This window comes from Cervus canadensis, chromosome 9 (assembly GCF_019320065.1).
Source record: "Cervus canadensis isolate Bull #8, Minnesota chromosome 9, ASM1932006v1, whole genome shotgun sequence".
NCBI lineage: Eukaryota > Metazoa > Chordata > Mammalia > Artiodactyla > Cervidae > Cervus > Cervus canadensis.
In genome coordinates, this window is record NC_057394.1 from 35873115 (window position 1) to 35895928 (window position 22814).

The window sequence follows — 22814 nt, forward strand, 5'->3', positions numbered from 1 at the left end:
CCTGGGTTTCTATTCATTGAATGCTAAAAACACCCCCTTTGGTTGTGACAACAGTGTCTCTAGTCACCCACAAATGTCCCATAGGACACAAACCATCCAGTTGACAAGCACGGAGCTAAGTGCATCTGATTTATTTTTGAACTGTTAAAAATAATTTTACGCTTCTTTAAAACTATACAATGTTTTCCTAACCCATTCCTTCCAGAAACGTGGTAAAGGACTTTATTAGCGATAGATCTGTTTTGTACAAACACACTAAGCCTATGTGATGAATTCATTTCAATCAGTAGTCCTTTGCCCCCTGCAACATAAAAAGGCCTCTGTAACTTGATTGTTTGCTATTTGAAGAGGAGAGGAGATCTCAGGTGAGTCAAAGCTAATGTGTCAGAGCACTATTATTTCAACATTAGATAGCAATTAACTTTTATATCTTTCTTTTATATCATCTAACTTTTATATCATCTACCTCAGATTGCCTTATAATTCATAGCTAAGATCCCAAGCTCTTTTTAAATAAATAAACTAACCAGATATTCACAAAGAAGGAAGAGAAGGACAAGGAGGAGGAAGACAAAGGATGAGGAAGAGGAGAAAGGGGAGGGAAAGGGAAGGGAGAATAAGAGGCCTGGAGAGCCAAGGAGGGTGTACAAATGCATGTGATCATTACCTTTGGTATAATAGAAAGACTACATGTGGGTTTTGAAGTCTCACTGTCCTTGCTTTGAATCTTGATTCCTCTTCATAACTGTGTGATATCAGCTGAGTTACTAACTTCTCTGTAACATGAGCTCAATAATTCAAGCCTCTCGTGGGTCCTAAGGAGACGGAGATGAAAGCATCTAGAATTGTGCCAGAAACAGAAAGGCAATAAACGTTAGCTTCTGCTTAATGCTCAGATATTCTTTCTTCTTTGGCTTCATCACAAATTTTCATATGTTCCTGAAGCCTAGGAATGTGATGCAGGACAGCATATTATTGTTTTAGTAGCTAAGTTGTGTCCGATTCTTTGTGACCCCAGGGACTGTAGCCTGCCAGGCTCCTTTGTCCGTGGGATTTCCTAGGCAAGCATGCTGAAGTGGGTTGCCATTTCCTCCTCCAGGGGATCTTCTGGACCCAGGGATAAAACCCATGTCTCCTGGATTGGCAGGCAGATTCTTTACCACTGAGCCACCTGGGAAGCCCTGCCACCTTTTTACATAAAATTTCACTGAAACAAAATAACGTTGCATGCCAAGTATATGCCATCAAGTCGGTCTTGCTTCTGTTTTCTTGATCCTTATATTACTCTATAACTCATCAATTTTTAAGTAGGACAACTGTCCTGTTCCTTCAGGCCATTGAGATAAATAAGCCTGGTACCAAAAGGTCATATAAAACTTCTGGCAATTGAAGGCTGGCTGGGAGGGGATGAGAATGCCTCAAAACTAGTGTCCACCAGGCTTCTCTGGTAGCTCAGATAGTAAAGAATCTGCCTGTAATGCAGGAGACCCAGGTTCCATCCCTGGGTCAGAAAGATCCCCTGGAGAAGGGAATGGCAACCTACTCCAGTATTCTTGCCTGGAGAATTCCACGGACAGAGGAGTCTGGCAGTCTATACAGTCCATGGGATCACAAAGAGTCAGACACGACTGAGTGACTAACCCACACACATTAAAAGAAAGCTATTCTTGCCTGAAAAAGTCCATGGATAGAGGAGATTGGCAGGCTACAGTCAATGGGGTTGCAAAGAGTCAGACATGACTGAGCCACTGAACACCCATGTGCCCCTAATTTAGATAATTTTTTTAAAGATTTTTTTTGATGTGAACAATTTTTAAAATCTTTATTGAATTTATTACAATATTGTTTCTGTTTGATGCTTTGGTTTTTCGGCTGCAAGGCAAGTAGGATCTTAGCTCCCTGCCCAGGGAGTGAACCTGTACCTCCTACATTGGAAGGTAAAGTCTTAACCACTGGACTGCCAGGGAAGCACCCTTAATTTAGATAATTGATCCTCAGTGTGCATTCTTTCATCATGCAAAAATTAAAATGTTCTATAAGATGTAGAAATATTTGTCTGGTGTTTTCCACAATGAATGTCTCAATGGTCCACTTTTGCTTTTCCCATTTCAAGATACCATCAAGATACATGGACTCAGAGACTGTTGATGAGAAAATATCCCCTTTGTTTTGAGCCCATCTTTTGCCAGTTTTTGCTTACAAAGTTTTCATTTAATGTTAAGTAGTATAATAATCTAAATTTTACTCAAAAATGCCTATCACTATCTTTTTTTCCCTCATATCTTGACTTCTGCTCTTCTTTTTGAACTCAAAGAGTACAGTTGCAATGTTTTCTGTTTAATAGTATACTTTTTAAAGGCAAAATATAATGCACTTAAAATTAGGCTATTTCCATGAATAAAGAGCCTTCCTAAGGACAGCTAAAACATCAAACAGTTGAAATAATGCTATCTCTCCATACCATTCAATATCCTGTTAAATAACCTGTCAAACTTTTCCAGTGAGCTCAAATTATTTACAAACATTAATTTTTTAAAAAAAAATATTTATCCAAGGAAGCCATAAATAACAAGTTCAATTTCCTTGAATAGTCAATGGATTGAATGAATCTGCAAAGTGTAGACAAGCTATTTTGCTTGGACTTATGCTGCATTAGAGAAAGAGACCATAAAAGCCAACATCAGAAAACTACACTCCCAGCACAACCAGAGGAATTTTATTATTAGAAATCAGAAAAAAAAAGAAGCACTGTCCTAGAACTTTAGATATCTAATGCATGACCCAGTACCAAAAGCAAGGAAGGTATTACACATGGTCTGCTGGCAGGCTGGACAATTGGGGAAGTAGATTTTGAAGTAGAGATTAGCCAGGTGGATGGTTATTAGGGAGTCCTCATGGGATTAGGATCTGCAAAAGGAAAGGGATGTAAAGGAAGCAAAACGTGGTGGAGGAAACTGCTGGGTTGGGATTCAGTCTCGAGAAACCAAACACTGAAAACAATCACAGGTCCCCCTGAAAGCATGAAATTTGACCAATAGTATTAATCCATTCACCATTTGCTGCTGTAGAAGTTTCAGTGGGGAGATGGTAGAATGTTCATAGGTTTGCCTTCTTGCTGCCTGGCTTGTGTCTGTCAGCCATATTAAGCACACCAGCCCACATCTCCACTGTTGAATCAGGTAACAATGGATGCTCAATAACCAGGAGGTCAGGATATTACCTGCTGCACAGAAATGCAATAGCTGCTCTGCAGAGAAAGATGTGTGCTGTCAGTGATGGTGATATTGGTTCTGATGGTGTCACTACAGATGATGTTGGCTAGGCAAATGTGGAGCTATGATCCATTCACACCAGAGAGCCTGACCATTTACAACATGCAGAGAGGAGCTGGGAATGACACATAAAGTGTGAGTCTCTAATTTCTGTTTTTTCCTTAAAAGTCAAGTGCCATGTTTATTAGCTCGTGGCAATGTGTATTAGCCTTTAAGTCTTTTCATGCATATATTCTCAAACATTTTGACTAAGGAAACTTAAATGTGGTGTGAAAAAATGGGATTTAAAGGTGCTAGCCCAGTCAAAAGTCATTTAGGAAGGACATCCATGGTTAATTCTAAGGCAGGGATCAGCCTACCTAAACAGATAGGTCAATCGGATTTTTCATATTGAATGATGAGGTAATTTTTATGTTGCCATCTGAGGTCAAAGACAAGATGTCCAAGTAGTAGTGTGCTGAGATCAGCAGGCTACGTACATAGGAATCGTTTAAACTTTAGCTCTAAAAATGCAGTCACTTCAACTAATTTAATTACAAGGTCTTCCTTGGTGAGTGACAGTTTTATACATAATCACCGTTAACACATTGCATGAATTCTATTTCTGTTTGGTAAAACTTGCTTCTGGAAGTAAGAGAGAAGTTAAAGTAAATGCATATTCCTGACACTGCTTCACCAGAGACTCTTTCCACCAGCCAGACTCAAGTGGGCCTCAAATTCAACTTTCATTATATCAGCAACAGCTATGCTTCTAATTAAATCTTCAAATGAAAGTGAAGACAAGGAATCTCAAAACGGATTCCCCAGCCATCTCTCTGGCAGCTGTCTTAGGAGAAAATTTAGTCAATTTATACTCTATAGTCTTTTTTTTAATATTTTTTTGATGCAAACCATTTATGAAGTCTTTATTGATCTGTTACAATGCTGCCTTGGTTTTATGTTTTGGTTTTTTAACCATGAGGTATGTGGGGTCTTAGCTCCCCTTCCAGGTATCAAACCTGCACCCCCTGCATTGGAAGGTGAAGTCTTAAGTACTGGACTGCCAAGGAGGTTTCATACTCTACAGTCATTAAATTCAAACTGTTTGAGATAATTAATTCATGAGTAGAAGGAGACAAGCTTTTTACTGCTGACATCTTGATTCTGGTGAAGCCTAAAACTCATGCTAAATCCTGACACTATCCATCTCTGATTTGAGGCAGCCTATTGTTGTGAAAATACAACTGGGGTACTAAAATCCTGGCTTCTCTAAAATAGTGCATTGGTCTCACATCTACTTCAGTGCTTTATAAGGCTAAAATATAAATATTAGGATACTTTTCAAACAGATTGTAAAAGAAGTACAACCTGCAATCAAGATCTTATTCTCAATTCTAGCCCCCAATTCTCCTACGACTTGGGGAACTCAGTTTTTATCTGCACCATGAGGAAACAGATAACCAGGAATCCTGACGTCTACGTTATTCAACAATCCCACAGGAATGAGGCAATAGCAAGGGTTTATATAAAGATCTACAAAGGATCACTGTGGATTTACAAAAACAAATATCTTTACACATGAACACAAAGCAGGCTGTGAACGACTTGCATCTAAAATAAATGTTAAAATCATAATACATATTTTAAACTCATTTCCTATTCAGATTTATTGGATTCCTTATTCTGTTATACAGAAGCTTATTCACACCCAAGTTTACTCCTCTGTAGTCTGAAAGGATAATCCTATAGCTTATCCTATCATTTCAGGATGTGAAGTGTAAACAAGAAGACAGGTCAAGAAAAATTCAATTTTAATTCTCTTTGCCCTCCTACTCCTCTTTCTTCTTGAATTTTTTCTTCTTCTTTACCTTATCTCTGATAGAAAAGGAAAATAGTGTAATCAGGGTCGGTGGGACTAAGAGTGGAAAGAAAAAAGAGAAAAAGAGGTAGAAAAAGAGTGTTCAGAATAGCTGTGGAAGGTATTTATAAATCATGTTCATCTTTTTTAGCAGGAATGCAATTAAGTTAAATATAAACCAAACATAACTGGAACACTGTTCCTCCTTGCCCCATACTACCTAGATACTCCTATGTATGGTAAGCTAGGGCAAGGAAGGTAGATATTGAAATTAAGTCAAAGAGGACTATATACAGCTTCTCACTATCTATTTTCTCTTCTTGCTATTTAATGTGGTCCTTTGTTCTACATGGCTGATATTGAAACAAGAGATTCATAAGTGATAAGTAAATACGCTTCATGAGGCAGGGTATCTCCAAAAAAAAAAAAAAAAGACAAAGTACAAAAATATACCTGTGAAACTGAATTGGATGAGGGAGTAAATGAATGAAACCTGTGTGAGAACCTTCCATTCATGTACATCAAGTAAACAATGTTTACAGTGAGCTCAACTTTCTCTGGCAGTCTCAGATCACACATCCATTTATCATGCTTAAAAGGAAAGTGTGTATTTCTGGCTTTAAGTGATAAGTCCCCAACACAGACTCCCCGAATTTTTATTGAAAAATACATCTGTAGATGATGACAACAATATCATCAACACACACACACATGCACACACACAAACACCACTGTTAGGTAGGACTTGCATGCAATGAATGATCAGAATATGGAAGCAATTTCCATTGACAGCAAGATTAACTCAAATCGATTGAAACAGTCAAAGACTGAAATACCCCTTTAACACTGCCAGCAACATAATTCACTGTCCCTGTAAAAGTAAATAGCTATATCCTGCATTATTCATTCACTCAGGACCCATGCTAATCAAAACACCGGGCAGCTATGCTACTAATGTTTATTCTGTATTTGTGACTCCAGCATTCTGGATGCTTCAATTGTATCTCTCATCAGTATTTCTCATCAGTCACTGTATTAAGATTATGAATCCTGGTAGATATATCTCTGTGAAGTCGAAGATACAGGTGAAAATAGAGGCGAGGAGGCAAGAGAGTTCAAGGTGATAGTTTTCTATGTGTACCTGGGCTTCCCTGATGGCTCAGATGGCAAAAAATCTGCCTGCAATGCAAGAGATCTGGGTTGGATCCCTAGGTCAAAAGATCCCCTAGAGAAGGGAATAGCTACCCACTCTGGTATTCTTGCCTGGAAAATTCCATGGACAGAGAGAATAAAATAAAGACTGTAAAACAAATTCCTTCACTGAAAAAAAGAAGAAAGGAAACCCATCCTTTAGAATCAGAATCAGTGCTACTTCTTCTTTAGGAATAAAACATTGCTTATTAATGGGACTTCCCTGGTGGCCCAGCGGCTTAGGCTCTGTGCTCCCAATGCAGGAGGCCCAGGTTCAATCCTTGGTCAGAGAACTAGATCCCATAAGGTGCAACTAAAACCCAGCATAGCTAAATAAATAAACAAACACTTTAAAAAGAAAAGTTACTTGTTAAGAAGTAATTTAAGGACCAAAAAGCTGTAGGGTTTGACATCTATATTAGAAAGCAAGAAGACATGATGACCTCAATGCAAGATCAATAGAAAGTTATATGGAAATAACTAGCTAAAACGAACATAAGTGATTTAAAGAGAGAAGAGTGAGATAAGGAAGAGTCAGAAAGAGAAATAATAATACAATATGTTAAATTTACATTTTCGATGACACCAAGGAAAATTAAATACATAAATCAAAGGAATAACTTGAAAAAGCTATTAACTCAAAGCAAACAAGGGCAGGCAAAGGAAAAATGTGTAAAGGTCATTCTTCTGAGGATGGCTGAGATGGGTGAGAAATATGGATAGAATGGGTGAAAAGTATTGAAAGACAGTTTTAAAAAAACTAATTTGGAAAAATGTAAGGAGATCTAAAACAGGATCATAACTTTCCATGTGAAATCAATAAAAAGAGGTGATGTCTTACTGGGACAAAGAACACATTAAAATTTTTTTTAAATCCTATAAGCTCCAGGAAAACAATCAGATTTCTTACAAAAACCAAACCTCAGACTTCTCCTCTTTCAAAAAGGAGAGAGTGGAAACATGGCTATAATACTTCGAGAAAATTAGTTGGGAGAGAGGAAATACTTGCACATTCAGATGGTTTTTCATCTGAAAAAGAATCAGAAATAGATTCTCAAGTACAGAAAAAGTCAAAAAGCACCATCACAAATTTTTGTTTGAAACCAAAGATTTAAATCTACTCTAGTTGTCTTAGAGGTAAGATAAATTTAAGAACTCAAAGATACAGAGAGTTTTAGAATTATTAAAAATTATTATTATTACTCTTCACAATAATAGCAGTTATTACTTCTTAGGTGCTTAGTTCAGGTCCAGTATTTGATGTAAATTATGGTGGCACAGTAGTAAAGAATCTGCCTGCCAACGCAGGTGATGCAGCTTCGAACCCTGGGTGAGGAAGTTTCCCTGGAGAAGGAAATGGCAACACTCCAGTATTTTTGCCTGGGAAATTCCATGGACAGAGGAGCCTGGCAGGCTACAATCCATGCGGTCACAAAGAGTTGGACACAACTAAGCGGCTGAGCACTTGTAAATCTCATCTGTACAAAGACCTTTGAAATTGAAGTGATTATCTCTATTTACAGTACTGAGGCTCATGCTTAGTCATTCAGTCTTGTCTGGCTCTTTGGGACCCCATGGACTGTAGCCCACCTGTCTCCTCTTCCCCAAGAATCCCCAAGATTCTTCCCCAAGATTGCTACAAGTTCTAAATGTCTTGCATAAATTTAGACTCATTTATTTTTATTAGTTGGAGGCTAATTACTTTACAGTATTATAGTGATTTTTGCCATACATTGACATGCATCAGCCATGAATTTACATGTGTTCCCCTTCCCGATCCCCTCTCCCACCTCCCTCCCCATCCCATCCCTCTGGGTCTCCCCAGTGCACCAGCCCTGAGCACTTGTCTCATGCATCCAACCTGGGCAGGTGATCTGTTTCACCCTTGATAGTATACTTGTTTCAATGCTATTCTCTCAGAACATAAAACCTTTCCTTTCTGTGTTTGAACTAACACATCAAGTTTAGATTAATTACAATAGCCTGGTATCAAAACTAGGTTCAGCTGTTTCTTTTCTATTTTAACTCCTTTGCTGCTACTGCTACTGCTAAGTCACTTCAGTTGTGTCCGACTCTGTGCGACCCCATAGACGGCGGCCCACCAGGCTCCCCCGTCCCTGGGATTCTCCAGACAAGAACACTGGAGTGGGTTGCCATTTCCTTCTCCAATGGATGAAAGTGAAAAATGAAAGTAAAGTCGTACAGTCGTGTCAGACTCTTAGCGACCCCATGGACTGCAGCCTACCAGGCTCCTCCGTCCATGGGATTTTCCAGGCAAGAGTACTGGAGTGGGGTGCCATCGCCTTCTCTGTAACTCCTTTGCTAGTCCCCAACAAAATGTTTTCCGTTGTATGCTTCATATGCATAGTCCATACAATGTCTACTGTTGCCTGTGTGTGTGCCAAGTTGCCTCAGTCGTGTCCTACTGTTTGTGTAGCCCTAGGACTGTAGCCTGCCAGGATCCTCTGTTCATGAGAATTCTCCAGGCAAGAATACTGAAGTGGGTTTCCATGAGCTCCTCCAAGGGATCATCCCAACTGAGGGACTGAACCCATGTCTCTTACATCTCTTGCATTGGCAGATGGGCTCTTTACCACTAGCACCACCTGGGAAGCCCCCTACTGCCAAGTACAACTCATTTAAACAGTAGAGGTTACTGTTCTTCCCCTAAACTTACTAGCCTGTATATAGCACTTATGAAATGGCAAGCACTCTTCTAAGCAGTTCACATGTACTGACTCATCAACCCCCACTTTATCGATGTGAACATGAAGCACAGACAGATTATCTTGTCCAAGGTCACTCAGCTACCAAATGGCAGAGACTGGATTTGATCTTAAGCCCTATGTAATATTATTTTCATTAAACTGGTTGGGACACTGAAAGAGTTTTTCTTAACAAAGTCAGATTGTATAAAGAAATACATTTTCATTCCCAAGGACCCTGGGAAAACATTTTTCATATTTTTAAATCTTATGTTGTTTCATATTTTTAAACCTTGTGTTTTAAACTTATCCTTATTTCTGTTCATCAAGAAAAACTAATAAATCAAGCTACTCACAGAAATGTCCTCTGTCAACAAGTCTCAGAGGATAGTTTCTTCTATCAAAAATATCCCTCTGATTACTAACCTTCACAATCAGAATATAAAAGATGATGTCCATAGTCATAGGGGAAAAAAAAAGAAACTCAGAAAACTCATTTAAGAGGTTATATCTGTTTATAGAATTCTGGGGTTTCTTCCTTATCCTGTGCATGTTTTTCAAATTTTATAGCTTTCCCCTAGATTCCTATAAACCTATTCATATCATATATAAACACAGCTGGATAAAAAATGGTGCATAGAAATACTGAAAAGAAAGGTAGCAAAGTTAGAGTGCTTATTCCCAGATGGTAAGGCTATCGATGAGTTTTTCTTCAATTTTATCTTATTCTGAATTGTTCAAATTATTCATAAGCAGAATATCCTTTTGTGATGAAAAATCCTCATTTTTAATAAAAAGAATAACAGCTTATCATCACAAAAGTTTATCCATGGTAAGTAATTTTCACTAGAACAGCCTTCACACATGTCCACATTCAGAAGCTGATGAAGCTCTGGGTGTCATGGCAGTCTTTGGGTTGGCTTCCGATTTTCTGCAGTTAACCCAGGTGCTAAACATTTTTACAGTGTCAAACCTCCTAGTACACTAAGCCACATTAAAAAATTCTCAAGGGTTTTTTAATCACAAATGTCCTATATTTTGACTGAATTCTACTTAAACCCTCTTTCTCACATATAATCTTAATTTTCTTAAAAAGGAAATAATTTATCAAGGCAGATACTGAATATTACACAATGTTTACATATATAAAATATTCATTTAAATATTAAACTATCCAGAGTGAAGCAGTTGTTGTGAAGTCTGTATTATTAATTCTGAGTAATTTTCTCAACCCACAGTGACAGAGAAATACAGATTCATTTGAATTATTAGGATTTCTCAGGTGGCTCAGTGGTAAAGAATCTGCCTGCCAGTGAGGGAGATGAGGGTTCAGTCCCCGGATTGGAAAGATCCCCTGGAAAGGTAAATGGCAACCCACTCCATTATTCTTGTCTGGGAAATCACATGGACAGAGGAGCCTGGCAGGCTACAGTTCATGGGGTGGCAAAGAGCTGGACACGACTGAAGCCACTGAGCATGCAGTTATTTAACAATTATTTATTATTCTTAGATGGCAAACACAGCGCTAAGGGAAGAGAAATATCTTATTTGCCAGAATCCCATCAAGTGAAAAAAATAGCCTCATTCCTTGTTAATATTCATGAAAGTGAATGAAGGAGTACACATACATATTTTAAACAATTCTAAATGCTAATATGCTATTTATTTAGAAAATCCCAGAAAGGATATTCAAATATTTGTGTTGAATAAAATATCAAACATACCTTTATTCATGCACTAGTAAACATCAGTTTCACCTTTTATCTTATCTCACAATCATTACTTAGTAGCTCAGAAATAATATCCTAGGGTGTATTCTTTCATAATCCAGAATGTAGTTTGGCATTAAATAGTTGTGAGATGAGGAATCATCAAAATTTAGTTTCAAAGACAGTGCAAATCAGAGTATAATCATCATTAGTACTGAAGCAATTGACATGATCTTGCCTTACATACTGTGAATGATCTCACACATCACATAGAGTCTGTGGATACGGCAATCTATATAATTTCATTCAAACATTAAACAAGATAAAAATGCATCAAGATTTTTAGACTAGAAATTTAATAATGAATTTGGATATTAGGAAGGAAAAAAAAGGTAAAGGAGAGAGAACAGAGTGGAAAGTGGTAGTCGTCTGACGGCTGAAATATTTGTTTGATATTAGAAAGAAGGAAAGATAGTGCTAAGTCATGTCCGACTCTTGTGATCCAGGAACTGCAGCCCTCCAGGCTCCTCTGTCCATGGGATTCTCCAGGCAAGAATACTGGTGTGGGTTGCCATTTCCTTCTCCTGGGGATCTTCCTGATGCAGGAATTGAACCCACATCTCCCGCATTGCAGGCAGATGCTTTGATATTATGCCTTGTTTAATTACTTGTCTATTTTTTAAATATTTTGGAATCATCGAGAATATGTTAATGACTGAGGATGCAAAGATAAGCAGGGCAGCCAGGCTTCTAGTCCCACAGAAATTCAGTATTTTCTACCTAGTATAAAAACAAGTCCTAGTTTCTTACTCCACTTCCTTTCACCTAAAACTGAAAATTTCCAATTAAAGATAGGGCACCTAGTTTTTTGACATGCCCTTAAAACCACGGTCCTTCAAAAGAATCCGTGCAAGCAAACTAAGGAACGTTTTATTCCAGTTACAGCTCTTTTTAGGCTGCAGCCCTTTTTAAAGAAAATTGTTCAAAAAAAGGAGAGATAGTGGGAGGAAATTTTTGGAGATGATGAATATGTTTATGACACTGATTGTGATAATGGTTTCATGGTTGTACACTTCTCCAAACACATCGAGTTATATATGGTAAGTATCTACAGTTCTTTTTATGTCAATCATACCTCAATTAATGTGGTTGGAAAAGAAATAAATACAATTTTTCTGACACTGCACATGTTGTGCAGTTCAGTGGTTTCAAAATGTATTTAAAATGTTCTTAAAAATTCACCAGAAGTAGTGGCTTCTTACCAGTTCCAAGTTCTTTCTTCAATTCATTCTCCCTATTGTCAACTCCAGGCTTATCTTCCAAACTAGCATGTCTAATAACATAGATTCCTTTTAAGACGATACAAAATTACCAACTATATTCACATTCACTTGGTTTCTATTCATGTTTGAAATTATTCATCCAGAATACTGGGGCTTCCCTTGTGGCCCAGATGGTAAAGAATCTGTCTGCGATGCAGGAGACCCGGGTTTGATCCCTGGGTCAGGAATATTCCCTGGAGAAGAGAATGGCAACTTACTCCAGCATTCTTGTCTGGAGAATCCCACAGACAGAGAAGCCTGGCAGACTGCAGTGTGGGGTCAGAAAGAGTCAGACACCACTGAGCGACTCTCACTTTCACTTTTCATCCTGAATACTCCATGTGTGTGTTACTTGCTCTCCCTCAATCTACCTGCAGTCCCTACACAGATATTATCTGATGTCATCTCTTTTTGTATTTATCCACTATTCTATTACCATAGAGCCACCTTCTCCAAGAAATCTTCTCTGAGCCACAAAACAGAATTAGCTCCTTCTTTTGTCATAATTCCCTGAAACATGATTTTGTCTTTCTTTCCTCCTTCTTTTCTGCAAAATCCTATTTCACTTAGAACAAATTCAAATTCCTTACCATAATTTACACAACTGAACCCTTTGGTACAAACTGTGATTTTCTCCTAACCAATGGAATCTGGCAAAGATAATACAACAGTCATTCCATCATTATGTTACATTCTAAAACACTCTTATCACTGCAGTCTAGAATGAGAGATGCCCTTGCTGTCCTTGAAGAAGTCAGTTTCCATGTAATGAGACAGCCTTGTGAAGGCCATATGGCAAGGAACTTTGGGAGTCATTTGGGAGCTAGGGTTGCCCCTGGCCTTAGAAAATAAGGGTCTCAGTCCCAGAACACGGAAATGAAATTTGCAAACAACCATGTGAGCTGAGCTCCTGAAGGAAAACATTGGTCAGTGGCAGGAGAGCAGCTTCATAAGACTAAGACTCTGAGCCATGACCCAGTTTAGCTACATCCAGAATGCTCATCCATGGAAACTGTGAGTTAGATAAATGTACATTGCTTTAAGCCACTAATTTTATGACAATTTGTTTTACAGAAATTTTTGTTGTTATTGTTGTTCAGTCTCTAAATCATGTCCAATTTTTTTGCAACCCCATGGACTACAACATGCCAGGATTCCCTGTCCTTCACTATCTCCTCAGAGTTTGCTCAAACTCATATCCATTGAATCAGTGATGCTATCTAACCATCTTTCTCTACAGCCCCCTTATCCTTTTGCCTTCAGTTTTTCCCAACATCAGGGTCTTTTCCAATGAGTTGGCTCATTTCATCATGTGGCCAAGTTTTGGAGCTTCAGCTTCAGCATCAGTCTTTCCAATGAATATACAGGCTTAACTTGTTTTTGGATTGACTAGTTTGATCTCCTAGCTGTCCAAGGGACTCTCAAGGGTCTCCTCCAGCATGGCAATTCAATAGTATCAATTCTTGGCACCCAGCCTTTTTTATACCCAACTCTCATATCCCTACTTGACTACTGGAAAAATTATAGCTTTGACTGTACAGACCTTTGTCAGCAAAATAGAAAATGAATACAATCTCTTACCTACATCTCTATCACTTTCTCTGAACTTCTCCCATTATATCACTTTGATCTAGACACTCAGGCCCTCTTTTTGGTCCTCATTTTAGGAATTTTGCACATTTAGATCCTTTTGTGTGGAACACTTTGTCCTCACCCATCCTGTGATTGGCTCCATCTCATTTTTATATCTTTTCACCTTGCGTGATCCCTTACCATCTGATACCCTATCTCAAATGGGCATTCCCTCTCCATATTATGGCTTAGAATTAAACTTACTTGTTTTATGATATTCATAAAATGTATCACAATGTAATTACTTATTTGTAATTTAAAATACTTATTTCTAAAACTTCCACTAGAATACAAGTTGGTTAAAAGAAAGCATAAATGTCTTACTCTTGTATATCCAGTGTCTAACTTGGCATACCATGAGTCCTCAAAATATATGTGCTAATTAGATGAGTAACAGAAGAGGCAAGACCATGCAGATTCTTACAGGTAATGGTGAAAGTTTGCATTCAACCCCAAAGTGGACATGGTTCAATCTGCTTTTTAAGACATCTACTCTGGTGTTTTGTAGAGTTAATAATTATAATAATGGTAAGATACATTTAGATTTACTGTTTTGGTGATAAAATCAATTATATATGATGATGGGTTAAAAATAAAGAAGGAATAAGAATTTATTTATGTATGAATATGAGGGGTAGGTAGCTAGATAGATAGAGGATGCCATGTAACAGTAGAGGTGAATGATAGAAACTAGGGTTCACAGGATTTGGTGACTGTTTTTGAAGTAGAAAATAGGAGAAAGCAGGTAAATTAATCTTCAAGATTTATAACTTGGTCTCTGAGTGGCTAAGGGTCCATTCCCTAAAACTCAGAGAACAGGAGGAGGATGAATCACTGTCTCCCTGTTTTTCACAGAGATGTTTGTGTATATACCTTTAAAACTATTTCATGAATTGTTGGAATTATAATTGTTAGCCCCTAGAACACTGCTTTGTAAATAATAAATGTCAGAAATTGCAGCGATATATTTTTGCTCTGTCTCCTGAAACAAAGGAAATGAAAGTAAATATAAACAAATTGGACCTAATTAAACTTAAAAACTTTCACATAGTAAAGGAAACCATAAGCAAAATGGAAAGACAACCTATGGACTGGAGGAAAATATTTGCAAATATGATGACCAATAAGGAGTTAATATCATAGCAAACACCCTCTTCCAACAACACAAGAGAAGACTCTTTACATGGACATCACCAGATGGTCAATACTGAAATCAGATTGATTATATTCTTTGCAGCCAAAGATGAAGAAACTCTATACAGTCAGCAAAAATAAGACCAGGAGTTGACTGTGGCTCAGATCATGAACTCCACACTGCAAAATTCAGACTTAAATTGAAGAAAGTGGGGAAAACCACTAGACCATTCAGGTATGACCTAAATCAAATCCCTTATGACTGTACAGTGGAAGTGACAAATAGATTCAAGAGATTAGATCTGATGGACAGAGTGCCTGAAGAACTATGGACAGAGCTTCTTGACATTATACAGAAGGCAGTGATCAAGACCATTACCAAGAAAAAGAAATGCAAAAAAGCAAAATGGTTGTCTGAGGAGGCCTTACAAACAGCTATGAAAGAAGAGGAGTGAAAGGCAAAGGAGAAAAGGAAAAATGTATCCATCTGAATGCAGAGTTCCAAAGAATAGCAAGAAGAGATAAGAAAGCCTCCCTAAGTGGTCAATGTAAAGAAATAAAGGAAAACAATAAAATGGGAAAGACTAGAGACCTCTTCAAGAAAATCAGAGATACCAAGGGAATGTTTCATGCAAAAATGGGCACAATAAAGGACAGAAATGGTATGGACCTAACAGAAAAAGAAGATATTAAGAGGAGGTGGCAAGAATATTACAGAAGAACTATACAAAAGTGATCTTAATGACACAGATAGCCAAGATGGTGTGATCATTAACCTAGAGCCAGACATTCTGGAAGGCGAACTCAAGAGGGCCTTAGGAAGCCTCACTATGAACAAAGCTAGTGGTGGTGAAGGAATTTCAGTTGAACTATTTCAAATTCCAAAAGAAGATGCTGTGAAATTGCTGCATTCAATATGCCAGCAAATTTGGAAAACTCAGCAGTGGCCACAGAACTGGAAAAGGTCAGTTTTCATTCCAATCCCAAAGAAAGGCAATGCCAAAGAATGTTCAAACTACTGCACAATTACACTCTTCTCACACGCTAGCAAAGTAATGCTCAAAGTTCCCCAAGCTAGGCTTCAACAGTATGTGAACCAAGAACTTCAAGATGTTCAAGCTGGATTTAGGAAATGCAGAAGAACCAGAGGTCAAACTGGCACCATAGATTGGATCATAGAAAAAACAAGAGAATTAAAAAAAAAAAATCTGCTTAATTGACTATGCTAAAGCCTTTGACTGTGTGGCTCACAACAAACCATGGAAAATTCTTAAAGAGATGGGAATACCAGAACACCTTACCTGCCCCTTGAGAAACTTTCATGTAGTTCAAGAAACAACAGTTAGAAACAGACATAGAAAAACGGACTGGTTCCAAATTGGGAAAGGAGTATGTCAAGGCTGTATATTAATTAGTTAATTAATTAGCTTAATTAACTAACATACAGTGTACATCATTCAAGTACCGGGCTAGATAAAGCACGACCTGGAATCAGGATTGCCGGAAGACATATCAATAACCTCAGATATGAAGATAACACCACCCTTATAACAGAAAGCCAAGAGGAACTAGAGAGCCTCTTGATGAAAGTGAAGGAGGAAAGTGAAAAACCTGGCTTAAAACTCAACATTCAAAAACTAAGATCTTGGCATCTGGTCCCATCAGTTCATGGCAAATAGATGGGGAAACAGTGACAGACTTTATTTTCTTGGGCTCCAAAACCACTGTAGATGGTAACTGCAGGCATGAAATTAAAAGATGCTTGCTCCTTGGAAGAAAAGCTATGACAAACCTATACAGCATATTAAAAAACAGAGACATTACCTTGCTGGCAAAGGTCTGTCTAGTCAAAGCTATGGTTTTTTGCAAGTCATTATGACTGTAAGAGTTGGACCATGCAGAAGGTTGAGCACCGAAGAACTGATGCTTTTGAACTGTGCTGTTGGAGAAGACTCTTGAGAGTCCTTTGGACTGCAAGGAGATCAAACCAGTTAATCCTGAGGAAATAAATTTCGAATATTCATTGGAATGATTGATGATGAAGCTGGAACTCCAATACTTTGGCTACCTGATTTGAAGAGCTGACTCATTAGAAAAGACCCTGATGCTGGGAAAGAATGAAGGCAGGAGAAGAAGGAGATGGCAGAGGATGAGATGGTTGGATGGCATCACTAACTCTATGGAAATGAGTTTGAGCAAGCTCCAGGAGTTGGAGCTGGAGTTGGAGTTGATGAACAGGGAAGCCTGGCGTGCTTCGGTACATGGGGTCACCAAGAGTGGGACATGACTGAGCGACTGAGCTGAACTAATGATATGGGAGCAGTCTAAGTGTTCATCAACAGATGAATGGATAAAGAAGATATGGTTATGCACATGCATGCACACACACATATACACAGAATGGAATACTACTCAATCATAAAAAATGAATTTTTGCCACTTGCAGCAACATATATGGAATTAGAGGGCATTATGCTAAGTGAAATGTTAGACAAATAAAGACAAATACTGTATGATATCACTTATATGTAGAATCTTAAAAATGCAACAAATTAGTAAATGAAACAAAAAGTATCAGACTAATGGATATAGAGAACAAATTAGTAGTTACCAGTGGGGAGAGGGAAGCAGGAAGGGGCAATCGAGTGGTGGAGGATTAAGAGGTACAAACTGTTAGGCATAAAATAAACTACAAGGATATTTTATACAACACAGGGAATATAGCCAAGATTTTACAATGTAGCTATTAATATTTTTTTTTTCCTTTTTGGTAACCATGAGTTTTTTTTTTTTTTTTTTTTAGTTGGAGGCTAATTACTTCACAACATTTCAGTGGGTTTTGTCATACATTGATATGAATCAGCCATAGATTTACACGTATTCCCCATCCCGATGAGTTTAATGTTTAAAAACTGTGAATCACTACACTGTACACTTGTAGCCATATATAATATTACTGTGCATCACCTATACTTCAATAAAAATAAATAAGACCATCTCAGCAAAAAGACAATAAATGTCAAATAAATGATCTTTAAATTGTTAAATTAACTTTAGGTGGAATTTACCTTTAAATTTTTAATGTATTAAATTATTAAATTAATTAATTAAATTATTGACTATTATATTAATATATTAAATTATTAAAAAGAAATATTTTACTAGAATTGAGAAAAGTACTTGGCAGGAAAGAGAATTCAAAAAGAAAATGAAACAGAATAACAAGTTTAGTCTATAGCCAGCAGCCTTGGATTGCAATGACAGTATTTCTACAATGTCTCCTTCATCCCTCTCTGCTCCGGTTTTTACCTTGACTCCCTTATTTTTTGTTTACACCTCTACCTTTATTCTCATTTTATTGAAATTAATAAAATATAAAATTAGGTTTATAAAGTAAAAAAAGGACTGTAAGAGATTGAAAGTAAAATGTTTCACAAATTACTCTGTGGATGTACATCTTCCCACAGTGCAATTGAAACAAAGTCAAAATGGATGTGGTATAATTTTGACTTCTCTCTCTGGAACATGCTGATTTAACCAAAATGGACAACAATCGGTTTCATGCCAACCTCTCATACTTATCTAGTTCATATTCAATAAAACTAAATGCAATACATTGATACTCCACTACACATATTGTGTATATCCTACAATGTACGAATGCACGCAACTGTGTATATATCTACCTATGCCAAATATGTATATATATGATATATGAAAGAAAGCGAAACCAAAAGTGTTAGTCACTCAGTTGTGCCCGACTCTGTGACCCCATGGGCTGTAGCCCTCAGGCTCCTCTGTCCATGGAATTCTCCAGGCAAGAATACTGGAGTGGTTGCCATTCCCTTCTCCAGGGGATCCCTGACCCAGAGATCAAACCATATCTCCTGCCTTGCAGGCAGATTCTTTACCATCTGAGCCACCAAGGAAGCCCTATATGATATATTTCATACATATTTATTTATTCACAGGGATAGATAGACAGATAGATATAGAGATATGTAGATAGATAGATATCCTTCAGTGTGCAAAGAATTATGTGGATGAGTTTCATATAAGTTGTCAAGGAGTTTGGACCTTATCCTCATGCAATGCAGAACTGTAAAGTGTGTGTGAAGGAGACTGAAATAATCAAAATAGTTCTCAATAACTGGAAATAGAGTGGGGAATATTTTATTTATTTTTTTTTAGAGTGGGGAATATTTTAGAGCATTTTTATTTCTCAACCATGCTGCCAAAAGCCAGTGATGTGCCAGGATCCATTTTGAGATGTATTTTTAGTAAAATATTTTATTCCGATTAGTTAAAGCAGTTAATCCTGTTCCCATGCTAATGACCTCTTCCCACCCTTGCATGAAGATACTTTTTCATGGCATACAAATGAAGGCCCAGAAATCACACATGAAACCTGCAGGTGGATATATCTTTAAAACTGAGGAAAGAACGGAGCTGAGTGGTTTGGGAGTTACCCCGTAGGGGGAATTGACAGAATTGGGAGAGAATAAAGTTTGAGGAAGGAAGAGCTGTTGAGAATGACAACAGGATTTCCAATTTGAGAGACCAGGTAATCAGTGAACTCATGAATTGAGATAGGGAGTAAATGAGATTCTATTGGGGGGGGGGGGTGGGTAAAAAGATGAATTCAACGAATTGCCAAGATTTCACTGCTATAATACCAACACCATCTCACCAGAAATGTTTTCACTACTTGGCTCCTAAAAATAGCAATGCATAAAGGTTCCAATATATCTGTGTGTTTGGGTCGATAAGCTGTTTGTAAAAAAAAAAAAAAGAAAGAAATGTATGCAAGGAATCATATGGAGCATATTATGTAAAGGTAAAAGAATAAAAAAAATCACCTGAATAATTTATCTATAAAGTATGGATCTTACCCTCGATATAAGACTCAATGGAACATTTCAGCTCAATAAAATCAGTGCACTACAGACATAGTCTAATAATCCTTAGTTACTACCAGACTGAGATTAGCCTCTGGCTGAGCCCACAAATACAAAACAAAGTCAACCCCAATAAAAAAAGAGTTGTAAATATAAAAAATGAATTCTAGAAAAACAAATCCCAAATGTTTTTCCTTGATTACAAAATATTTCAGACCAAAGTAGAAGTATATTTTTCCTCTTGACTGTCTCCCACAGTACACAGACAGCTAGATGACAGTCTTGAAATACCTAGTGAATTTATTTATGAATTATGTAGATAACTTTATTCTTGTATCTATGCTGTCCATGTGAAATGTAAGCTATTAAAGCATTTTTGTGTGTATGTCTTGGGCTTCCCAGGTGCTAGTGGTAAAAGAATCCTCCTGCCAATGTAACAGACATAAGAGATAAGGGTCAATCCCCAAGTCAGAAAGATCCCCTGGAGGAGGAAATGGCAACCCATTATAGTATTCTTGCCTGGAGAATCCCATGGATAGAGGAGCCTGGTGGGCTACAGTCAGCACACAAGCATGCCACACAGAAACAGAAAAAAAGAAGTTTGAGCTGTCCAAGTGAAATGCAAGTTATTAAAGTATTTCTGTGTGTATGTCTAAACTATAACACATATTCAAGTCTCCTGATTACTGTCATACATACACAGCTATACCGAACAATTAATGCTGACCCAGAAAGCTTTCCTTTTCTTGGCACAAAGGATGTAAATATTCATTGAAGAGGATCTCATGTTAAAATAAACATTTCTAAAGAGCTTGCTCAACGTAATTTGTTACTTTTGGTACAGTCAGACTTGGTTACTCTAAATCTTAGCTTGCAAATTTCATTTTCTTGTGCAAATGTGTCTAAAAGTTTAATGGCATACTAATTTCAACTGTCTGGTTACTAATTAAATATAGCCAGCAAGAAAACCGTGAATATAGACCAAACATAAATTAACAGAGTGCAACTAAATTCTTCCTTTCTGTTGAAATAAATGCTTCATTATTTTCCAATGAATTTTTTGCTCTTAAGCCATAGTATGTCAAATTATTTGTGATGTTTTCATCTGAAGGTGTCTCCATTGTAAATCTTAGACTTTAAGGAGCCTATAATGAATGAAACATTACAGATACATGTGAAGTTTATCTCAAGGTCACTTTCCCACCGTTAGACTGCTCACTGCTGACAGCAGATCAGTGACTTATAAAACTGCTGTGTTGGTGTTGACTTGATACCCTAAAGGTGATGCATCTGCCTTGTTTTCATGTTCCATAATGATGCTAATATAGGGTGTGAAAATGTGCTAACAAGATCCATCTGAAGAAATGATTACCTCCATAAAAATGTCTGATCTTGCCATTAATGATATTTTGAAAGCTTTAATGGATCCCTGAATTCCAACCCAGGTAATAGCCAAATTGCCACTCATTTGCTGAAGGAAAATAGGTAGCAGTCAATCTTTGACACGGATGTGCAAAAAACAGAAAACTTCTCTCAGCTGTTAAATGTATATGCCCTTGAACTCCAACTATTTCATAAATATTTCCTTTGACAGATATTTTTTCATTGTCACATATTTCTCTGCTTGTGGTTAATGGTGCAAAACTTTCACTCTTGTAAATGTCAAATTATCATTTTTTATTCATACTTCTTGACAATTGCGACTCTCTAAATATATTATTTAGAGTCATTTGCAGAGTGTAGCAAAATGGGATAGCTACAATTCTATTAAAAGTTTTATACAAAGATATATCTCCTTAAACCAATTTTTTTTCTCAGTATGGGGCACTGAATTATAACATGTTACTAGAAGATTATTATGAAATGTCATGCATGTATTAGGGTCCATGATGCTTTTCATAACAATGTATATTTATTAAACATCTACTGTATTGCACTGTATTGTAGATAATAGCAGTATATAGTGTGGAGAGAACAAATTGCTGACCTTCAGGAGTCTGTCATCAGCCTCCTGGCAGGATTTTAAGGAACAACCATAAAAAAGTAGAAAAAGTATAAATAAGATGCAAATAAATAAAAACAGTGATTATTCCAATGAAAAAGCATTATGATGCATCTATTTCCTGATTTCTGAATATAAGAAAAAATCAGGTATCTTTATTTTTCTAGGATTGGTCAAAATCTAGTCTCTATTTTTCGAAATTAGACTAAATCTAGATCAGACACCAGTAATTCAAGCACAAATCTATACAAGAAAGAGATATTTTTAGAGAGAAATTTATTTTACCAAAATTAACCCTGATAAGGCTGGGAGGATTAAATAGATACATTTTCACAGAAGCAATAAAGCTGTAAAGGAACTGCTTCAGAAAAATAGTACTTGGGATAACTGTTTTCACTAAATAATTCTGTCAAATATTTACAGACCAGTTATCAAGGGCTTCACTGGTGGCTCAGATGGTAAAGAATCTGCCTGCAATGCAAGAGACCCAGGTTCAGTCCCTGGGTCAGGAAGATCCCCTGGAGAAGTGAATAGCAACCTACTCCAGTATTCTTGCCTGGAGAATTCCATGGACAGAGGATCCTGGCAGGCTGCAGTCCAAGGGGTCACAAAGAGTCACACACACTGAGTTACTAACATTTTCTTTTTTTCTAGCTCATAAATGATGGAGAACATTTTAAATTCATTTTGTTAAGCAAAAATAATATTGACATATAGCCTGATATAGTGGACAAGAAAGAAATTACAGACTAATATTACTTATAAGTATTGCAAAAATTCCAAATAAAATATCAGTCAGTAGTTCCAATGCTACCAATAATATACCATGCCTATCATGGACTGAATGCCATGTTCCCCCCTCACCCCCCCATATTCTTACTTTGAAGCCCTACCCTGAAGTGTAATACTTGGAGATGGGCTTTTATGGAAGTAATTAAAGTGAAATGAGTTTACAAGAGCCCTGATCCAATAGGATTTACTGTCCTTATGAGAGGAGGCACCAGAGAGCTCGTTTGCTCTTTTTTCTTAATATGTGGAAACTTTATTGTATGTAAATTATGCCTTAATAAATGACACTTTTACAAATAGACATGCCACTACCTGTATCCTCA

At 37.2% G+C, this 22814-nt stretch overlaps 1 long non-coding RNA gene across 1 annotated transcript; it reads right to left on the reverse strand.

Moving 5' to 3' along the window:
- Window positions 1–1837: 1837 nt before the first annotated feature.
- Window positions 1838–22280, reverse strand: LOC122447627. Its single transcript, XR_006271312.1, has 3 exons — window positions 22241–22280; window positions 16525–16526; window positions 1838–1973 (listed from the first exon to the last, which is right to left on the reverse strand). It is a non-coding gene; the product is annotated as an uncharacterized LOC122447627 (long non-coding RNA).
- Between the last annotated feature and the right edge of the window lie 534 nt (window positions 22281–22814).